Raw genomic sequence first — 24,049 nt, forward strand, 5'->3', positions numbered from 1 at the left:
ATCAAAAACAGAATGAGTAACTTCTGAGTAAAATAACTCACCTTGTCTCATGGATACACCTAGATAATTCCCACATTAATGTAAGTAACCCAAAGAATGACTTGAAGACTGGCAGAACAGACTCTCCACAGCTAAACATAAAGAAGAAGCCACATCAAAAGAGATAAAAAAGGTGATGACATGGCCCAGAACTAAAGTGACCTGGGAGACTGTCCATGGGAAGAAGAGACATCACAGGCATGGAGAAGGGTGAGGAGCAGATTCCACACCAGGCACTCCAAGCATGGGGGACCACAGTGGGAAGATGAATCTCTATAACATTTGGCTGTGAAAATCACAGGACCCTAATAACAAACAGCGATGCTAAGATACGGCATAGAAAGGGTAGTTTGAAAAATACCTGGGTTATACAGGAAGATTTATTTACTAAACTCAGAACATGTGCTGGAGGGGCAGGGATCTTTAAAAGAAAGAACAAAAGAGCTGGTGAGTGCCATTTCTCTAGCCCAAAACCCTAGTCTAGATACATGGACACTTGGTAGAACCAGCCTACCAGGAACACTCTCCACCTAACAGCTTTTCTCAACCCCGCACTTTCCTGTGAAGTCACTCCCTCCAAACCAAATAGGGCAGTTCTCCAAAGTGGCTACAGATCCCCTCTCACTGCAGACCAGTGCAAGCCTAGCAAACGCCATGCATTCCACCCACAGTCTTCTCCTATGGTCCAGCCCCATCCAACATGCCCTCAGGAGCTGTCCATCTAAACTGGCACCACAAGCACGGCAATTGCAGGTAGCCCCAAAAGAGGCCCAAATCACTCCAAAGTGACTCATACCCCAGGTAGAGGGACAGATAACCACAAGGACTGGTTCAACTGTGGTCCCAGCAGTAGGCTGGGGGCAGACATTTGGTCTGACTATAGGAACCATGCACCTACAAAAACTTCTCAGGGGACAAAATACAGAGAGCACCCTGAAGTTTGAGGCAACCACAGTTCTGGCAAATGCCTGGTCTGAACCTGCTCAAGACCAAGGAGGCCCCAGACTGGCCCATTAACAACACAGGAACAAAACCACACCAAGCAAAAAGACCCATTGCAGAAGACTAGACTGAAGACAATGTGGCTCAGCCTCAACAGTAGGGTATATATAACCCACAGAGAAAAACCATTGAAGCACCACATTATGGGGAACAGGGCATATTGCACTTCAGGGAACTACAGAACCTCTTCTTCATTCGGACACTACCTTCAAGAGCAGGAGACATAGCTAACTTTCCTGAAACAAAGAAGCAGACACAGAGAGTTAGACAAAATGAGGAGACAGAGAAATATGTCCCAAATGAATGAACAGGACAAAACCACAAGAGACCTAAGTGAAACACATAAGTAATATGCCTGGTAGATAATTTAAAGTAATGATCATAAAGACACTCAGTAGACTTGAGTAAACAGTAGAAGATCTCAGTGAGACCCTCAACAAAGAGATAAGAAAACACTAAAAAGAACCAATCAGAGATGAAGAACTCAATAACTGAAATTAAAAATATACTAGAGGGAGTAAATAGTAGACTACAGGAAGCAGAAGAACAGATTGGTGACCTAGAGGACAGAGCAATATAAAGCAATAAAGCTGAACAGGTAAAAGAAAAAAAATTAAAAAATGAGAATAGATTGACGGAACTCAACAGCACCATGAAGTGTAATAATATTTGCATTATAACAATGCCAGAAGAAGAAGAGAAAGAAATGGGGAAATAAAATTTATTTGAAGAAACAATAGCCAAAAACTTCCTGAATCTGGGGAAGGAAACAGAAATCCAGATCCAGGAGCCATAGAGAGCTCCCAACAATACGAACCCAAGGAGTTCCAAACCAAGACATATAGTAATTGAAATGGCAAAACGTAGTAATAAAAGGAAAATTTTAAAAGCATCAAGAGAAAACATCTATATACAAGGAAAACCCCATGAGGCTATCAGTTCATTTTTCAGCAGAAACTATACAGGCCAGAACAGTGTAGCATGATATATTCAAAGTTCTGAAAGAAAAAAGAAAACAAAAACCTGCAGTCAAGATTACTGTATCAAGCAAGGCTACCATTCAGAATAGAATGAGAGATAAAGAATTCCCCAAAGAAAAGTTAAAGGATTCCATTATCACTAAACCACCCTTATAAGAAATGTTAAAGGGGACTCTGCAAGTAGAATGGAAAGACCATTAACAGGAGTAAGAAAAGTAAGAAGCACAAATGCAGTAAAATTAAGTATATCTATAAACATCAGTAAATGGATTCACAAAATAAAAGGAGGCAGTGTATGATACAATGTACCTAAAACATGGGGGGAGTAAAAATTTAGTGCTTTTATTTTTTAAAAAAATTTTTGAAAGATTTTATTTATTTATTTGAAAGAGAGAGAGAAAGAAAGTGAGAGAAAGCGAACATGAACAGGGAGGAAAGGCAGAGGTGAGGGAGAAGCAGACTCCCCACTGAGCAGGGAGCCCAACAAAGGGCTTGATCCCAGGCCTGGGGATCATGAGCTGAGCCAAAGGCAGACGCTTAACTGACTGAGCCACCTAGGCACCCCTAGTGCTTTTAGAATGGGTTCAAACTTAAGCAACCATCAGCTTAATATAGACTGATATATGCATAAGGTACTATATATAAACCTAATGGTAAGCATAAGTCAAAACCAGAACCAAAACCAAAACCAAACAAACAAACAAATAAATAATAGGTATCCAAGTATATCACTAAACAAACCCAGCAAACCATGAGAGAAATCAGGAGAAGAAGAGAACAGAGAACTACAAAAAAATCCATAAAAGAACTAACAAAATGGCAGTAAGTGCATACCTATCAATAATTACTTTGAACATAAATGATTAAATGCTCCAATCAAAAGATATAGGGTGATAGAATGGATAAAAAAGCAAGACCCATCTATTTGCTGCCTTGAAGAGACTCATTTCAGACCTGAAGGCATATGCAGACTAAACATGAAGGATGGAAAAGGACCTATGCAAATGGAAATGAAAAGAAATCTGGGGTCATAAATACTTATATGAGACAAAATAAACTATAAAACAAAGACTATAATGAGACAAAGAAGGAAACACCATAATCATAAAGGGAGCAATCCAACAAGAAAATATAACAACTATAAATATTTATGGACCCATCATAGGAGCTTTAAAATACATAAACGGAAAAAAAAAAACCAAACATAAAGTTTGTAACACAATAATAGCAGGGGACTTAAACACCCACTTTACATACATTGACAGATCATCCAAACAGAAATCACAAGGTAACAGTGCCTTGCATGACACATTGGACCAGATGGACCTAATGGATAGAGTCAGAACATCTCATCCTAAAACAACAGAATACACATTCTTTTCAAGTGTACATGGAATATTCTCCAGAATAGATCACATGTTAGGACACAAAACAAGTCTTAACAAATTCAAAAATACTGAAGTCATACCATGCATCATTTCTGACCACAATGATATCAAACTACAAATCAACCACAAGAAAAAAATCTAGAATGAATATAAACACATGGAGTTTAAATGGCATGCTACTAAAAAATGAAAGGGTCAACCAAGGAATCAAAGCAGGTATTAAAAAATACACATAGACAAATGAAAATGAAAACACAATGGCTCAAAATTTTAGGGATGCAGCAAAAGCCCTTCTGAGAGGGAAATTTTTAGCAATACGGGCCTACCTCAAAAAGAAAGAAAAATCTCAAGTAAATACCTAACATTATACCTAAAGGAGCTAGAATAAATAAGAACAAAGACAACTTGAAACAAGTAGAAGGAAGGAAATAAAGACCAGAGCAGAAATAAATGAAATAGAAATTATTAAAAAAAAAAAAAGAACAGATCAATGAAACCAGGAGTTGATTCTTTGAAAAGATCAACAAAATTTATAAGGCTTTAGTCAGACTCATTAAAAAAAAAAAAAAGGCAGAGAGAATGCAAATAAATAAAATCCAAAATTAAAGAGAAGTAACAATAACACCACATATTATAAGATAATATTATGAAAAATTAAATGCTAACAAATTGGAAAACCTAGAAGAAATTGATAAATTCCTAGAAACATATTATCTCCCAAACAGAACTAAGAAGAAATACAAAATCTGAACAGACCAATTAAATTGAATGCAATGAAATTGAATCAGTAATCAAAAACTTCCAACCAAAAAGTCCAGGACCAAACTGATTCACAGTGAATTCTACTAAAAATTTAAAGAAGAGTGAACACCTATTCTTCCAAATTCATTATATAAGGCAAGCATTTTCCTGATACCAAAACCAAATAAAGACACTACAAAAAAAAAAAAAAAGAATCACAGACCGATATCTTCAAAGAACATAAATGCTAAATATGTCAACAAAATATTAACAAACAGAATCCAACAAAAACATTAAAAAAAATCATTCACCATGATCAAGCAGGATTAATCCCTGGGATGCACAGGTCATTCAGTATTCACAAATCAGCCAACATGATACAGCACATCAATAAAAGAAAGTATAAAAAACATATAATCATTTCAACAGATACAGAAAAAGCATTTAACAAAGTACAACATATATTCATCATAAGAAAAACCCCAACAACATAGATTTAGAAGAAACATACCTGAACATAATAAAGGCCACATATGAAAAACACACAGATAACATCAATGGTGAAAAACGGAGACCTTTTCCCCTAAGATCAGAAAGAGACCAGGATGTCCACTCTCACCACTTTTACTCAGTATAATACTGGAAGAGCTAGCTATAGCTACAACAACAATAACAACAACAGTAGCATCCAAATCAGTAAAGAAGAAGTAATACTTTCACTATTTGCAGATGAAATGACATTATATACAGAAAACCTTAAAGACTCTACCTAAAAAATACTAGACTTATAAATGAGTTCTGTAAGATTGCAGGATACAAAATCAAAATACAGAAATCCATTGCATTTCTATACACTAATAATGAAGTAGCAGAAAGAGAAATTAAGAAAACAGTCCCTTTTACAATTAAATAAACTTACCCAAAGAGGTAAAAAATATATATATATACTCTGAAAACTATTACACATTGATGAAAGAAATTGAAGACAACACAAAGAAATGGAAAGACATTCCATGCTCATGAATTGGGGAAAAAAAAGTGTTAAAATGTCCATCCTACCCAAAACAATTTACAGATTTAATACAATCCCATCAAAATACTGAAAATTTTTTTCACAGAACTAGAATGAATAATTCTAAGATTTATATGGTTCTACAAAAGACCTCAAATAGCCCAGGCAATTTTGAAAAAGAAGAGCAAGACTGGAGGTATCACAATCCCAGATTTCAAGATATACAACAAAGCTATATTAATCAAAACAGTATAGTACTGGTACAAAGACGGCTCAATGCAACAGCATAGAGAACCTAAAAATAAACACAATTTATATAGTCAATTAATCCATGACAAAAGAAGCAAGAACATGCAATGGGAAAAAGACAGTCTCTTCAACAAATGGTATTGGGAAAACTGGACAGCTACATATAAAATAATAAAACTGGACCACTTCCTTATACCATATATGAAAAGAAGCTCAAAATAGATAAAGACTTAAATGTGAGTCCTGAAACCATAAAAATCCTGGAAGAGAGCACAGGAAGTAATTTCTCAGATCTTGTCCCTCACAACATTTTTTCTAGAGCAAGGGAAACGAAGCAAAAATTAACTATTGGGACTTCATCAAAATAAAAACTTCTGCACAGTGAAGGAAACAATAAACAAAACAAAAAGACAACCTATTGAGTAGAAGAATATATTTGCAAATGATATATCTGATAAGGGGTTAGTATCCAAAGTAAATGAAGAACTAATACAAACTTAATACCAAAAACCCTCAAATATTCCAACTAAAATATGGGCAGAAGACATGAACAAACCTTTCTTTAAAGAAGACATGCAGATGGCCAACAGATGCATGAAGAGATGTTCAACATCACTCATCATCAGAGAAATGGAAACTAAAACCACAATGAGATATCACCTCACAGCTGACAGAATGACTAAAATCAAACCCACAAGAAATGACAAGTGTTGGCGAGGATGTGGGGATAAAGGAACCGTTGTGTGCTGTTGGTGGGAGTGCAAACTGGTGCAGCCACTGTGGAAAACAGCATGGATTTTTCTCAAAAAGTTAAAAACAGAAATACCATATGATCCTGTAATTCCACTATTGGGTATTTACTCAAAAAATATCAAAACACTTATTTGAGAAGATACATGCACCTCTATGTTTATTACAGTGTACAATACTCAAGTTTTGGACGCAACCCAAATGTCAATCTACAGGTTAATGGATAAAGAAGAAGTGGTATATATACACAATGAAAATAACTCTGCCATAAAAAAGAATGAAATCTTTGCCATTTGTAACAGCATGGATGGATCTAGAGGGCATAATGTTAAGTCAAATAAGTCAGTCAGAGAAAGATAAATGCCATATGATTTTACTCATATGTGAAATTTAAGTAAAAGTCAAATGAACAAAAGAAAACAACAGACAAACCAAAAAATAGACTCTAAAATATATAGAACAAATTGAAAGTTACCAGAGGGGAGGTGGTTAGGGGGATGGGTGAAATAGGTGGAGGGGATAAAGAGTATATTTTTGCTATGAACCCTAAGCAATGTATAGAATTGTTGTATCACTGTATTGTATACCTGAAACTAACACTGTAAGTTAAACTGGAATTTAAAAAATAAAAATAGAAAAGACAAAAAAGAAAAATTATCTGAATGAGCAAACTATCAACAATACCTACCTGATGCCAGAAGGAAGAAATCATCATTAAAACAGTGTTCTGCAGTCAATATTTTAGCTGCTTCTCAATTCAGGGGAATAACTTTAATAGTTTAGTACCTAGTGAGTTTCTATTTCCTATTACTTATATGAAGTAAGATATGTTTTAGTTGGATAAAAGATTAGTAGGTAAATGGTTTGCAAGTATTTAGCCATAATTTTCCACATTAGAATCAGGAATGAGGGAGGAGGAAAATGAAGTAGAGAAGAAAAAGAAAGAGGAAGGAGGAGAGGGGAAGAGGTAGAAGAGGAAGAGATGGAGAAGAACAGAAAGAGGAGAAATACATCTCATGAGCTGTCATTATGCTCCTACCCTTTGGCTACATGAGTCATATGATGGGGAAAAGTTGTGGTAGACAGTCTACCTGGGAGGCCCAAGAATTCTTCAAGAACCTCAAAAGCACTTATAGTAAGCTTTGAGTTGTAACAGAAAACATCCACATTTTTACTTTATGATTAATTCATGTGACACCACGGACATTTTGAAATTCCAATCTAAAATGGTATTACTGTTTTATTATTTAAGATTTTTAAATTCTTTTATAAAAGATGGGAGAAACAAATTAGGAGGATACATAAAGCTAAGTATAGATAATAAGTAGTTTGTGAGAATTGCTAGCCATAGATAAAGTAAATTCAGCTTAAGTGTGCCAACACATACAGGAGGGGAGAAAGTACCAAGTAAGTACTAACTAGTCATCAAAATTTGGTGATGCTTATTCTGATTCCACGTATCTCCTACCTGAGATACGTATGCAGATAAAATCCTGGACTGTTCAGCAAGTTCTCAGTGAGTTCCAGCTACTGGCCAGGAATCACTGGACCTGGGCCTCTCTGCTGTTTAAAGTGAGTGCTGGCTTCAGGGCTTTGACTGAATCTCTTGTTTGCTCTATGCTCAGGTTCCTGGAACCACACCAACAACAGAGAAGGCTAATATGGCAGGCAGAGGAAAGGTCACTAGATCCACGTACTGCAGTCTTTAGATCCTGCTTGCTCCATTTTGTAAGTTTTTTAGCCTACTCCTTCTCTTTCTCCTTGAATTTGCTGTATAATTTAACAGAACATATGACTTGAGCATCTTACTTTAGTTTGATAACTTTTCTGTTTAATGGCCTCAGGTATAATTTGCTTATAGGAAACTAAGACTTCAAGAACATATCCCACTACATGAGATATAATTGAGTTCATCTGGTGATGTTTCTGAATTAGTGAAAAAATACCAACTGATTTCTCACATTCACATTAGGGGTGTTTGTTTGTTTGTTTGTTTGCTTGTTTGTTTTAGCAAAAAAATTAACCACAACCCAGTGAACTACTACTGGCCAATGATACTAGTCATTTCTTTTATTTTGTTTGAATCAATTATCACCAAAATGTCTCAGTTATATCCTTAATTCCCTGAATGTCAAAATGTTTACCACCTTCAAGCATTTGCCACACAAAAGTCTCATCAAAACTCCATGATCCTAAAGAACTTTCTCTTTCTCTTACAATGTATTGTTTTCCCAGATGCTCTAATATCCGGAATGGGGCAGTAGTATCATTTGTGGTACAATAAGTAATGGGGCTCCTGGTGCTATATGCAAAATGCTTACATCCTCAGACAGAGAAATAGAACCCGGTGTTTCCCTTTTCACCTCCTCACCTACCCTCTCCGTGATCCCAGCGTATGGACTCAGAGATGTACATAGAACTTTTCCTCATTATGTGTGAGTTTCATTAAGTAAATATGAAATGCATAAACAAGAATTGCTGGAACACCCCAAGTCACATATGAAAAATGAAAGAAAAGCCAAATTTCCAGCTTAATCAGACAGTTCCATAACTCAACTGTCATTTTCAGGCAGTAAAATTTGTATTTAGAATGCTACATTAATAGAGCTAAGTTGTTCTAGTCTACTGAAAATAACACACAAAAAATAAATATTTTACACGACCTCTACTAAATAAACATTTTAGATCCTCAATTGATACGTTTGATTAGGTGATTAAGCAGAAATAAATTCAAGTGTCAAGCAAACACATTTTGTTTTTAAATAGAGTCTTCATGAGGAAACTGGGGCTTAGAATAGATAAATTAGAAGAGTCAGTCTTGGATACTTGATATACTATGGTCTATAACTGAACCTTAAGAATTTGACTAAAAATTTCAAGCAGAGACACAAGACACCTGAATATCCTTGACTCCAAAATAATTCTCCTATGTGAAGATTTTCATCTGTTTTTTAAAGTTCCTTTTGAGAAAGGATGGTCCTACAACAGTAAGAAATAAAGGGATCTCCAGCACAGCCTAGCAGAGCAGCCAAATCTCTACCTGTACAACATGGGGTAGAGGTTAAGGCTAGGTAGCCCTTAGATTCGAATTATTCAGTAAGTTAGTTTCTTTGACCTACGTGTTACCGTGGACTATTAATATTAGGTGACAACATTGTCATAAGTGCTGTATTTCCCCATGTTAACACTATACATTTTATATGCACATGACAATTTGGTTGTTTCAAAATAAAAATTAAAAAATCTTATCTATACAACTGCATTCTAGCTATAAATTTTTTTTTTACATTCTGTTCCATGCTTTCACAGTATGTAGGCAAATGCAAGCATTACTAATTAATAAATTATTTAAAATATGAAATAAATAATCAAATGGGACAAATCTCCACCAACAGACAATTTTAAAAAGAACTTTCTCTTCCATGGGATGCCTGGGTGGCTTAGTTGGTTAAGCACCTGCCTTAACTGGGCTCCTGGGATCCTTCCTGCATGGGGCTCCTTGCTCAGCAAGGAGCCTGTTTCTTCCTCTGCCTGCCACTCCCACTGCTTGTGCTCGCTCTCTCTCTGACAAATTGTAATCTGAGCAAAACGAAACAATCTAGCAATTATTAAATAAATTAAAATCTAAGATTTACTGGTTGTATATCTTCCTTCCACTGATGGGTGATAAAATAGCACTTCATTTTTAAAAGATTGGTTTGGTTATCCAATTAAACAATCAGTAGCTATTGTTTGAATGCCTGCTATATGTACTATATAATAGTTTAAAGTAGTTCAATTGTCTAAAGTACCAACACGCTTCTCAATTGTTATGTGAATAGTTAGTATGATTTCTAAAGACATTTTTTAGCTCTACTTCTCTGAAGTCTCATGTGTATCTAACAATTCTTGAGAAAACTATAAAAATACTACTCACAGGTTAACCTTCCCTTTATTACATGTATGAATGACCATAATGGAAACAGAAAAACCCAAAAATACATAGAGAAAACACACTGATTAATTCTATCCATAATTATGGTTCTTTGGGATACTATAAGGAAATCCACAGTCTAAGCATTATTCAAGAAGGTTTTGGGATGCCTGGGTGGCTCAGTCAATTAAGCACCTGACTCTTGATTTTGGGTCAGGTCATGATCTCAGGGTTGTGAGACTGAGCCCCATATCCAGCTGTGCACTGGGCATGTAACCGGCTTAAGGCTCTCTCCCTCTCCTTTTGCCCCTCCCCCCCAGCTCACACACACGCTCTCTCCTAAAAAAAAAAAAAAAGAAATTTTTATTAACCGATGTGTGACATAACTGTTGTCAATGAACCAAGGTAAACCATTCTGAAACTCATTCTAAAAATGTATTCTTAAAAGTTAATCCCTTTGCAAAGGAGTTAACTATGAATCTAGGACTCGTAGACTTACAGTCACTTTGATTACTTTATTCACCTTAGAGAAAGCCGTTGCAGAAATAGTTTATTCAGTGGTTCCTCATTGCTTACAGAATAAAAATCAAAATCCTTTTCCTAGTATCCAAAAACCACCACAACTTGGACAGAATATAACTTCCTAAACTTACTTTTCACTATTTCAATTTAGGCACCCTGTGCTAAAGCAAAACTCAAATAGTGAGTGGCCTTTACTTACAAGTTTTCTTTTTTTTTTTAATATTTATTTATTTATTTTGAGAAATGGGGAGGGGTAGAGGGAGAAAATCTTCAAGCAGACTCCCTGCTGAGTGCAGGGCCCCTGGGGCTCAATTTCATGACCTATGAGATCCTGACCTGAGCCAAAACCAAGTTGGACACTTAACCAACTAAGCCACCCAGGAACCCCATAAGTTTTCTTCTAAGAAATTTTATTTTTAGGGCAATTTTATGTTCACAGTAAAATTAAACAGAAGATAGATTTCCCAAATAACTCCTGTTCCCACATATGCACAGTCTCATTCACTATCAAAATACTGTGCCACTATGGTACATTTGTAACAATTGATGACCCACATTAATACATCATTATTTTCCAGTAGGATTTACTTTTAGTGCTGTACAGTCTATGGATTTTGGCATATATATAATGGCATGTGTCCACCATTATAGTATCATACAAAATAACTCCACTGCTCTAAAAGTCATTCTGTATTCCTTCTATTTATTCCTCCCTGCCTCTTAACCTCTGATAACCACTGATCCTTTTACTGTCTCCATAGTTTGCCTTTTTCAAAATGTCATATAATTAGAACCATACAGCATGTTGTCTTTTCATGTTGGCTTATTTCACTTAGTAATATGTGTTTAAGGTTCCTCAATGTATTTTCATGGCTTCATATTTCATTTTCTTTTTTAGTGATGAAAATATTTCACTGTCTAGATATACAATTTATTTATACATTCACTGACTGAAGGGCATCTTAGTTGCTCCTAAGTTCTGGCAATGATGAATAAATCTACTATAAATATCTCTGTTCAGGTGTTTTATGGGCTTAAGGTTTTTAACTCATTTAAATAATCATCAAGGGATGTGTTTGCTGGATCTTATGTTAAAAATGTGTTTAATTTCGGGGCTCCTGGGTGGCTCAGTCGTTAAGCCTCTGCCTTCGGCTCAGGGCATGATCTTAGAGTCCTGGGATCGAGCCCCACATCAGGATCCCTGCTCTGCTGGGAGCCTGCTTCTTCCTCTCCCACTCCCCCTGCTTGTGTTCCCTCTCTCGCTGGCTGTCTCTCTGTCAAATAAATAAATAAAATCTTTAAAAATATGTGTTTAATTTTATAAGAAACTTCCAAACTGTCTTCCAAAGTGGCTGTACCATTCTGCATTCCCACCAGCAATAAATGAAAGTTCCCATTGCTCCAAATCCTTTTCAGCGTTTGGTGTCATCAGTTTTCCAGACTTTCGCCATTCCAGTAAGTATATAATGGTATTTCATTATTGTTTTAATTTGAAATTCCCTAATGACATATGATGTGAAGTATCTTTTCATATGCTTATTTGCTATGTGTATATCTTCTTTGGTGATGTGTTTGTTCAGTCTTTTGCCCAGTTTTTAATTGAGTTGTTTGTTTTCTTATTGTTGAATTTTAAGAGATTCTCATATATTTTGGATGAGGTTTTTTTTTTATATAAGATATGCCCTTTACAATTACTTTCTCCCAGTTTGTAATTTGTCTTTTCATTATATTGATAGTGGCTTTTACAGAGCAGAATTTTTTTTAATTTTATGAAATCTAAAAGTCATTCTTTTATGAATCATGACTTTGGTATTATGTATAGAATTACATTGCCATACCCAAATTCATCTGTTGTTGATTTTTATAGTTTTGCTTTTACATTTAAGTGATTATCCATTTTGAGTTAATTTTTGTGAGGGGGATAAAGTTTATGTCCTCTCTCTCAATCTGTCTCTCTCCCCATACACACACACACACACACACATACACTCACATATATTCAGTTGTTTCATTCCATTTGTTGAAGATTATCTTTGTTCTGTTGTATTGCCTTTGCTCCTTTGTCAAAAATCAGTTGGCTGTATTTACACGGGTCCATTTCTCCATTCTATTTCACCAATCTATTAGGTAGCATTCAATTGTGCCCTTAAAGAGGTCTACTAACATACTACTTATCGCTGCTCCATAGTCTTATTTATGTCACAGTGGATATCCTTTCAATGTGTATTCAAAACAATGTAGTCCTACCACCTTCCTTCTCTCCAACTGAATATCTGCTGTAGTACCCTAAAAGACTGACCATTTCTTCAACTGGGCTGTGTCTCTGGTCCTGGGCACTTGGAGGCTTCTTGTTTCCACCCTCCACTCAGTTGCCAAATGATGAAGGAATAAAGTTATTTATTTTGCTGCTCTCTCATTGTCCTTTTGAAACTCAAAAATGTAAATTAAGGATTTAAGTTACTGAGACAAATAAGACCATTGCCCCTCAAATAAAATAATCTGGTATTTACATTTGGAATAGATAGGTTCCAAATTATTGTACCTCTCTGAGTTTCTATTAGCCGTCCAGAGTGGCAGGACTGTGTATCTTCATGGGGACTCCCAGACTTCACAGGGCTGTTACTCTACAGGGAGGGAGAGTATTTATCTTTGTGTATTTGTACATTATCTTCAACTAAGCTAACAGCCAAGCACCCACCTTGCCTTCTCTTGACCTTAGAATAGGCTAGAAAATGTTTTCCCAGAGGTAAGAACTTAAGTTTTCTCAAAACTAGTTTTGGGTGTTTTTTTTGTTTTGTTTTGTTTTGTTTTTGTCATTTCTCTAGATCATTGTGAACTAGTTCTCTGATTCCCCTTCAGTTAAGTACGTATTACATGCTCCATCATATAATAAATATACTCCTTGTATGGTGATGATACATTAGACAATCATTTTTTACATTTCTGTGCTATGTTAAGAAATAAAAAAAAATTGTTTCAGAAATTTATAGTAATGGTATTACAGTATGAAAATACTTAAAAATAAGTCTCATTTCATCAAGATTTTTCTTCAAAAACATAAAAAATGTAGAAATAAGACAACATTATGCCCGAGACTCAATTACATATGAGATATGTAGAATTGATGCAGCAGACCTGTTTTATTTAAAATATATGTGCTGAGGATTATTTAAAATGTGTTGGCTCTACTTTTCTTGAAATTTCTAAGAAAAGGCAGTGAGGAAGAGCATTAAAGAGGCTAGTTTTGAGGTAAGGTAAAAGTTTTAAGATAAAAGATATAATTAAGAATCATTTCAATTAAATTTAATTTGCAGAATGGCTTACTGGTCTGTGGGGAAAAAAAAGGAAAAAAACATGAAATGCTCTAGAATATTGTGCTGTATTAACATACTTTAACTCTCAATGGACAAGGATTTAATCAATTAGCTATATCTTTTTTTTTTTTTTTGGCTTTCTAAAACTTCATAACTTTTAACGTGACCATGACATTTTTGCTCCCTCCTCTGTTAGGTGTGAATGCTACTAAAAGTTTATAAAGGTGTTTAGCAAGAAAAAAATACAATCTTTGCCAACCTGACTAAGAATTTATAGAGGACTATTTATATAAGTTAAGTTAGTAAAGTCCCCAAAAGAAGTAACTGGAACATCTGTAATCAATAATCTCATAAGACAAGTTTCCTCTCCTAAAATTCTCTTTTCTTTTGCTTCTTGGCAGGTTATCCAACCAATAACTCTAGGAAGTTATATTTGGTTTGAGGATTGAAATATTTCTGGAGATGCAGTTGCAGTTTAGGCTAAGAATGAGATAAACTATATTGAGTATTTAGAAGATGGGAGTGGAAATAAACTTATTTTATGTGTATTTTTTCAATTATAAAACAAATAGGATCATCATAAGAAATAATAGCATTTTTTAAAAAATCAGTGTTTAAATGAAACAAACATAGATCTGTAGAAATGAACTGGATGTGAAAAGTGAAGATCATATACTAATTTGATTTATCTCAATGAAGATTCAGTTGTTGAAATACAAAAAAGCATTTCACCAAATCTCACAAGTATATTAATATTGAGTTAAGGACTCAAAGAAATCATGAACAAATGAACCAAACAAAATGAGTCCTTTACTTTCTTTTTTGAAAGTGGTATTATTATCTATCCAACTATTCAGGCCAGAAACTTGAATCACACCTGACTCATTTCCTTATCACGGATTTTTCTAAATATAATAAATACCAACGAGGAGTTATTCTTTTCGTATTTCATTTTGCTTTGATTTGGGTTTTTGGATTAGTAGACTGTAAAGTAGAGGAGGGCAGAGTCTTTGGGGTTTTTTGTTTGTTTGTTTGTTTTGGTTTGTTTTGTTTTTCCTGTGCCCTGTACCTATAATAATAGCTGGTATAATTACAAAAGAATGTTGAAAATTTGCTTAAAAATATTTGTTGAGGGGCGCCTGGGTGGCTCAGTCATTGAGCGTCTGCCTTTGGCTCAGGGCATGATCCCAGCGTTCTGGGATCGAGCCCCACATCAGGCTCCTCTCTGGGAGCCTGCTTCTTCCTCTCCCACTGCCCCTGCCTGTGTTCCCTCTCTCGCTGGCTGTCTCTCTCTCTGTGTCAAATAAATGGATAAAATCTTTAAAAAAAAATTTGTTGAAAAGTTTACCAATTTACAGATTATAATGTCAGTGACATTGTCAAGCAGAAAAACATGTAATCAGTCTATATTTATCAAAATATGAGAAAAATATACAAATTTGTCACTTTAGGTTAATTATTTAACCTTTCTAAAATCAAAGTTTTGTCACCTGCAAAATAGAAGTCACTAATAACATCAACATCACAAAATTAATGCACAAATTATTGGTGCTCAAATACTCTCCTCTCTCTTCCCTTTTTCTATAAGAGAGCCTCATTATGGAACAGAATGCAAGAATAATGGCATAACCAAGAGAAAATAACAGCTTTCTTGGTGGTATAACTAAAGTAAAAAATGGTAGCAGTACCTCACTAGAACAATTAGAATTTGAGTGAAATGGGGCTAAGGGTGGATGAAAAGTGTTCAAGATATTGTGTCAGAGTACATACTCCAGACAAGAACCATTCTTTGAAAATAATTATCTGAGGCTGTAGACCCTTCCAGTGATGAACCTAAACAGATTCATCATTCAATAGTAACTCAAAGACAGGATGGCATCAAGTCTATAGCCTGAAGTGACTGCCATTAAAATCTATAAAAGGATTAAAGTCCCATTACTAACATACTGGAAAGTCAACCCAATATGACCATGACCTGCTGGAAATTGGGATCTCTAGAGATACGACAGACAGAAAGAAAAGAAGGAGAAAGAGCAAAGGAAAAGGAACACGTATACTTATAAAATAATAAAATATCATTCTTTCTAAATCTCCTGATCAACCCTGGCATTACATCTTCAAATGCACATAATTAAAATATTTTCACTCTAATAGCAATGCTTAGTTTATTAGCAATAACAATTTAAATGCTTATTCCAGGAGAAGGGGAGATTGTTTATTCATTAGTTACTTTGGATATTTACTTATTAAGGAGTCTAAATAAAATGGTTCTATTCCAAGAGACTTGTCTTGAATAATTGGATTGTCAGAAGAATATAAATTCTCTAGAGCTTTTATTTAACTCAGAAATCCATTAGTTTTGCCAAATTAACTTAATATAAATTCTGATTAATGAATATCATATTGTTTTATGAAAATTAGTATTAATTCTGATCCAAGAGTGCAGTCACTGTGTTTTATTTAACCATAGGTATTGAACAACCTTATTTTTTAAAATATTGAATAAGTGTTTATTTTAAAAAAGTTTTTATTTAAAAACTTAAATTCCAATTAGCTAACAGACAGTTGCTATGGCTAATGTCAAAGAGGAGACTGCCTGTGTTTTTCTTCAGGATTTTGATGGTTTCCTGTCTCACATTTAGGTGTCTCATCGAATTTGAATTTAATTCTTGTGTATGATGTAAGAAAGTGGTTCAGTTTCATTCTTCTGCATGTTGCTGTCCAGTTTTCCCAACACCACTTTCTGAAGAGACTGTCTTTTACTATTGGATATTCTTCCCTGTTTTGTCAAAGAACAATTGATCATATAGGCGTGGGTTCATTTATGGGTTTTCTACTCTGTTCCATTGATCTATGTGTGTATTTTTGTGTCGGTACCATACTGTTTAGACTATTACAACTTTTAATATAACTTGAAGTCTGGAATTGTGATGTTTCCAGCTTTGCTTTTCTTTTTCAAGATTACTTTGGTTATTTAGGATCTTTCCTGGTTCCATACAAATTTTAGGATTGTTTGTCTTAGTTCTGTTAAAAATGTTGGTGGTATTTTCATAGTGATTGCCTTAAGTGTGTAAATTGCTTTGGGTAGTGTAAACATTTTGACAATATTTGTTCTTCCAATCCATGAGCATGGAATATTTTTCCGTTTCTTTATGGAGGTCATCTTCAATTTCTTGCATCAGTGTTTTATAGTTTTCAGAGTACAGATCTTTTACCTCTTTGGTTAGGTTTATTCCCAGGTATCTTATGATTTTGGGTGCAATTGTGAAATTTCTCTTTCTGCTCCTTCATTATTGGTGTATAGAAATGCAACAGATTTCTGTACATTGATTTTGTATCCTGCAAATTTATTGAATTTGTGTACCAGTTCTATCAGGGTTTTGGTGGAGTCTTTCAGGCTTTCTATATATACTATTATGTCATCTAAAAATAGTGAAAGTTTTACTGTTTCCTTACCAATTTGGATGCTTTTTGTTTCTTTTTGTTGTCTGCTATAGCTAGGATTTCCAGAATTATGTTGAATGAAAGTAGTGAGAGTGGACATACTTATCTTGTTCCTGATCTCTCAGTTTTTCTCCACCGAAGATGTCAGCTATGGAGTTTTTTGTATATGGCCTTTATTATGTTGAGGTACGTTCCCTCTAAACCTACTTTGTTGAGGGTGTTTATTATGAATGGAGGTTGTATTTTGTCAAATGATTTTTCTGAATCTATTGAAAAGATAATATTGTTCTTAACCCTTTTTTTAAATTAATGTAGTGCATTCGTTGATTGATTTGTGAATACTGAATCACTTTGCAAGCCAGGAATAAAATTCATTTGGTCGTGGTGAGTGATCTTTTTAATGTATTGTTGTATTTGGTTTGCTAGTATTTTATTGAGAATTTTTGTGACCATGTTCTTCAGGGATTTTGGCATGTAGTTCTCTCTCTCTCTCTCTCTTTTTTTTTTTAAGTAGGCTCCAAGCCCAGTCTGGAGCCCATCACAGAGCTTGAACTCATGACCCTGAGCTCAAGACCTGAGCTGAAATAAATAGTCGGACACTTAACCAACTGAACCATCCAGGAGCCCTCTTTTTTCATGGACTCATTATCTGGTTTTGGTATCAGGGTAAAGCAGGCTTCAGAGAATGAGTTTGGAAGTTTTTCTTTGTTTTCTATTTTATTGAATAGTTTGAGAAGAGTAAGTATTAACTCTTCTTTAAATGTTTGGTAGAATTCACATGTGAAGCCACCAGTCCCTGGACTTTTGTTTGTTGGGAATTTTTTATGTTCAAAGCTATAAAACATAGTTGTCACCTGTTATTTACATAACGAAAGGCACTTATAGAGATTCAATCTGTTTCAATTGCCTTTTATTTCTACTTATAGTCAAATGAGAATATCATCAGCATAGTCTTTAATAAATTTAGAAAATGTTTTGGTTTTAGATTCCCAGCATATTTTAAGAGATATTCAGGTGTGGAATATCTGTCAACAACTTGAACAAAATGATATAGCAGTTTTATAAATTTGAAATAAATTTTACTTCTTTCTGTTTTATTATGTTTCAATAGTTTTAGATAATATATGGTTTAACATTTTCATTAAATTTTTGCATAGTAGGGGCTCCTGGGTCACTCAGTTGTAAGTGCCTGCCTTCGGCTCAGGTCATGATCCCAGGGTCCTGGGGTAGAGCCCCACATAGGGCTCCCTGCTCAGTGTGGAGCCTGCTTCTCCCTCTCCCTCTGCTGCCCTCCCTGCTTGTGCTCTCCTGCTCTCTCTCTGTCAATTAAATAAAATCTTTAAGAAATGTTTTTGCATAGTAGAAATTAATTAATAAATTGTTACATTAAGTAGGTGTATCTAGGACCATTTTTAGTATGTTTTCAAGTTTTAGGGAAGTTTCATTTTAGAACAGTTTACAGAATTATTGCAAAGATAATTAAGATAGTTCCCTTATATCCCACACTAAGGTTTCTCTATTATTAACATCTTGTATTAGAATGGTATTTCTAAATTTAATTTAAAGTTAACTTTGGTCATCTGTTCTGACAGAGTATTTGCAGGTTTTTCCGCAGTAAAGTTAGTCTTTTTTTCTCCATTTCCATACTGTGCTCTCTGGAAGAGCAAACCCACTTAGGGAATGTTCCACCTCCTTCAGGGAAGAGTATCTACATAAAGTACTTGGACATCTTTTACACTGGACTTTTGTCTATTCTCTTGCATCTTTAAGTTTATTCAATTATTTTGTCTGTAAGGACTCAGGGAGATTATAGATTTATATTTTGGGTTATAATAGATTCCTGCTTTATTTCTTTCCTCAAATTTTTCCAGCTTTGGCATTTGAAAGATCTTTCAGTTAGATCCGGTGTCTGTTTGATATATCTTCATCATTGTATGTGTTTATCTTTGTTGTTCTTTTGAGCACTTTTCCCCTTCTAACACTACAGGATGATGCAGGCTTATCTTTTGCATACCTGTCTAGTCCCAGAATAAGTTATTTCTCCAGAGACCTAGTTCTTTTTTCAGAGAATGACATTAGAAGTCAAAATCTGGGTGCTAGGTGTACTTGTCACTATTGGGTGTCAATTATTCTTGGCCTTCTCAGTTGACATACCAAGGATTTTGATGTGTGTATCAACCTGCATATATACACATATTTTTAAACATATGTATTTGTAACTAATTAATATTTACATTAAGCTAAATATGAGTTCATACTAATGTCTGCACTCTAATTCATTACTCATAGATCATTTTAGTCTCCTTGTTCCTTATCTATAACCTCCCACTACAAGAGTGGGAAATTCAATTCTTATCACCAACCATCCATTAACTTACTTGTTAAATTCCAGATATGTGTGTACAAAATTGTTAACTCATAACCCTGTGGAAATGAGCTTCATTAACTAGACTGTATGAACAATCCCTTGTGACCATAGACTTAATAAACTTACAAAATGCACTGATTTCCAAAGTTACTTATGTCAGAACAGTATTTCCATACTGCCTTCATATGAGATTGTTTCTGATATTTGTAATACATTTATTTTCTCATATCATTACTCCATCCATTGTATGAATACACCACTGTTTATTTACCCATTTACTCATTGAAGGATATCTTGATTGCTTTTAGTTTTGGGTGATTATGAGCAAAGCTTCAATAAACATTTGTGTGTATGCTATTGTGTAGATATAGGATTTCAAACCAGTTGGTAATTACTTAGAAATGCGATTGCTGAAATATGTGGCAAGACTATGTTTAACATTGTAAGAAACTGTCAAACTGTCTTCCATAGTGGTTGTATCATTGTGCGTTCCCATCAGCAATGAATGAGAGTGCCTATTGCTTCACATCCTCTCCAGAAATGGCATTGTCAGGTTTCTGGTTTTGGTTTTGGTTCTTTGCCATTTTAATAAGCATGTGGTGTCTTATCGGTGTTGTTTTAATTATAATTTCCTAATAACAAATAATGTTGAGTATCTTTTCATTTGGAAGCTAAAAACAGAAATAGCCTGGATTCTGAAGAATTATTGTGGTTCATCCCAGATTGATTTTATAAAGGGTTTCATTAATAACGCTTTAAACCTGACTGGATTGGAAAATTTTGCTGTTGTTGTTTCAAGTTTTTATTTAAATTCGAGTTAGTTAACTGATAGTGTAATATTGATTTCAGGAGTAGAACTTAGTGATTCATCACTTACATAAACACACAGTACTCATCACAACACTCCTAAATACCCATCACCCATTTAGCCCATCTCCACTGACCTCCCTTCCATCAACCCTTAGTTTGTTCTGTATAGTTAAGAGTCTCTTATAGTTTGCTCCCTTCTCTCTGCCCCCTTCCCCTATGTTTGCAAATTTCACATATGAGTGAAATTATATGGTATTGGTCTTTCTCTGACTGAGTGATTTCACTTAGCATAATATACTCTAGTCCATCCATGTCATTGCAAATGGCAAGATTTCACTCTTTTTGATGGCTGAGTAATATCCCATTGCATATAAATATATATGTCACATCTCCTTTATCCATTCATCAGTTGATGGACATTTCAGTTCTTTCCATAGTTTGGCTATTGTTGATAATGCTGCTAGAAACGTCAGTGTGCATTTGTCCCATCAAATCACCATTTTTTTTTATCCCTTTGGGTAAATACCTGTGAGTGCAATTGCTGGGTCATAGGGTAGTTCTATTTTTAGCTTTTTAAAGAAACCTCTATATTGTTTTCCAGAGAGGTTGCACCAGTTTGCATTCCCAGCAACAGTGTAAGAGGCTTCCCCTTTCTCTGCATCTTTGCCAACACCTATTGTTTCTGTGTCATTAATTGTAGTCATTCTGACAGGTATGAGGTGATATTTCACTGTAGTTCCATTTGTATTTGCCTAATGATGAATGATGTTGAGCATCTTTTCATATGTCTGTTAGCCATCTGTATGCCTTCTTTGGAAAAATGTCTATTCATGTCTTCTGCCCATTTCTTAACTGGATTATTTGTTTTGGGGGATCATAAAATATTTTACTGTCACATAAATAATAAATCCATCTAAACTCATGGGAGCCAACATGTGTTCTGTAAAATCCTCCTCAGTATCTAATGAGAATGTACAATGTTGCTGAATATTACAAATTTGGGAGCACTCTCTCATTCTTTCCCGTTGTCTGCATTAAGTCAAGAATATCCAGTACTTTACCTCTAAGGATCATGAGAGTTCTAAGTATTAGAGTAAGGTATCTAAGAAAATGCACAAATGTGCTAACAGATTATATTAAATAATTGTAGGGTTTTTTCTTTTCTATGTTTTCCTGGTAACCCTGGTATCAACACTATGAAGTTGAGTAGGAAATTTATCAAAGATGGTCTCAGAGGTTAGAAAGACCAAAAACAGAAATGTTAATGAAATGACTGAAATTACAATGTAAAATGAATCATAATTTTCAAGACCTTTAAAACTTACTGTCAAATTATACAACTTTTTTAGTAATAAAAAAGTAATTTTTTTGGAATAATAGATTGGTAGAACAATTTTGCGAATCCATTTTGAACTACTGCTTTGTGCAATGCCAGTATCGTAGCCAGTGAGGCTTATCTGAGGCTCAATTATTGCTAATTGAACTACATTACATAAAACTATTAAATGGTACTATTTTAAGTGAACTGGGGTGTTTGTTAATTGTTATTTGGGTGACTCCGGAAACTAAAAATTAATGACCTTAATAAAAATTTAATTATGTATCCTTGCTATAAAGAGTTACAAGTTTTCTTTTTAAGAAATGTTTAAAAACCATCAACAAAATGAAAAGGTAACCTATATAATTGGAGAAAATATTTGCAAACCATATATATAATAAGTGGTTAACAACCAAGATATGTAAAGAACTCATACAACGCAATAGAAAAAAAAAAGCAAAAACAACATAATTAAAAAATGGGCAGCGGTGTACTCACTTCAGTAGTACCTATACTAAAGTTGAAATGATACAGAAAAGATTATCATGGCCCTTGTGCAAGGATGACATGCAAATACATGAAGCATTCCATATTTAAAAAGGAAAAAAATTGGGCAGAGGACCTTAATAGACATTTTTCCAAAGAAGACATGTAAATGACCAACAGGTACATGCAAAGGTGTTCAACATCACTAATCATCAGAGAAGTACAAATCAAAACCACAATGAGATATAACCTACCGCCTGTTAGAATGGCTTATAATATAAAAAAGACAAGACATAATAAATGTTGCTCAGGCTGTGGAGAAAAGGGAATCCTTGTCCACTCCTAGTGGGAATGCAAATTTGTGCAGCCACTATGGAAAATATTACAGAGATTCCTCAAAAATTTGAAAATAGAACTACCATATGATCAAACAATTTCACTTTTGAATATTTATATGAGGGAAACAAAAATCACTATCTTGAAAAGATATTGTCACCCCCATGTTTATTGCAGCATTATTTACAATAGACAAGATATGGAAACAACTTGAGTGTCCAACAATGGATGAAAGGATAAAGAAAATGTGATTTATAATAGATTATACATATCAGTCAATACAATTTTATATAATATATATAAATATATAGTTAATGTTGTATATAATGTATACATACATAATATATACACATATATTTATACAAGTATATGTACATATAATGTATACAATGTATTTATTATGTATATAATTTATATATAATGTATATAATTTATGTAATGAAATATGATTCAGCCATAAAAACTAAGGAAACCCTGCCATTTGCAAGAACATAGGTGTACTTTGAGGTCATTATACTATGTGAAATATATCAGGCAGGAAAAGACAAATACTGTGTGATCTAACTTATATGTAGAATGTAAAAAAGTGAATTCATAGGTACAGAGTACACATTGGTGGTTGCCAGAGGAAGAGGGTAGAAGGTAAGTGAAATGGGTGAAGGGAATTAAGAGTTACAAACTTCCAGCTGTAAAATAAATGTCATGGGGAGCTAATGTACTGCATAGTGAGTATAGCTGCTAAAGAGTAGGTCTTAAAAGTTCTCATTATAAAAAACAAAACAAAGCAAAGCAAAAATTCCATATGTGGTGATGGATGTTAACTGAACATTGTGGTAATTATTTTACATCACATACATATACCAAGTCATTACTTTGTACATCTATAATTAATACACTATTATATGTCAATTATATATATTTTTTTCTTTTTAAAAAATATTTTATTTATGTATTTGAGAGAGAGAGAGAGCATGAGTAGGGGGAGGGGGGAGGGATCATGACCTGAGCCAAAGGCAGACACCTAACCAACTGAGCCCCCCAGGAGCCCCAGTCATTACTCTTTTATCCTAAACTTTATGTGCATAAGATACTTTTCTCTCCTGGGGCGCCTGGGTGGCACAGCAGTTAAGCGCCTGCCTTCGGCTCAGGGCGTGATCCCGGGTTCCGGGATTGAGCCCCACATCAGACTCCTCCGCTATGAGCCTGCATCTTCCTCTCCCACTCCCCCTGCTTGTGTTCCCTCTCTCGCTGGCTGTCTCTATCTCTGTCAAATAAATAAATAAAATCTTAAAAAAAAAAGATACTTTTCTCTCCTATTAGTAAAGTTCTGTTCTTATTTTCAGAACTTAATATTTATAATTCAGAAATTTTATATAT

General features: G+C 34.5%; 1 non-coding gene and 1 pseudogene across 1 annotated transcript; both read left to right on the forward strand.

Moving 5' to 3' along the window:
- The first annotated feature begins 21,949 nt into the window (after positions 1 to 21,949).
- On the forward strand, positions 21,950 to 22,126 carry LOC121106350 (annotated as a pseudogene).
- Positions 22,127 to 22,340: 214 nt separating this feature from the next.
- On the forward strand, positions 22,341 to 22,447 carry LOC121106353. Its single transcript, XR_005838983.1, has one exon. It is a non-coding gene; the product is annotated as a U6 spliceosomal RNA (small nuclear RNA).
- The last annotated feature ends 1,602 nt before the right edge of the window (positions 22,448 to 24,049 follow it).

The sequence above is a fragment of the Ursus maritimus genome, unplaced genomic scaffold, assembly GCF_017311325.1.
Source record: "Ursus maritimus isolate PB19 unplaced genomic scaffold, ASM1731132v1 scaffold_31, whole genome shotgun sequence".
Taxonomy (NCBI): Eukaryota; Metazoa; Chordata; class Mammalia; order Carnivora; family Ursidae; genus Ursus; species Ursus maritimus.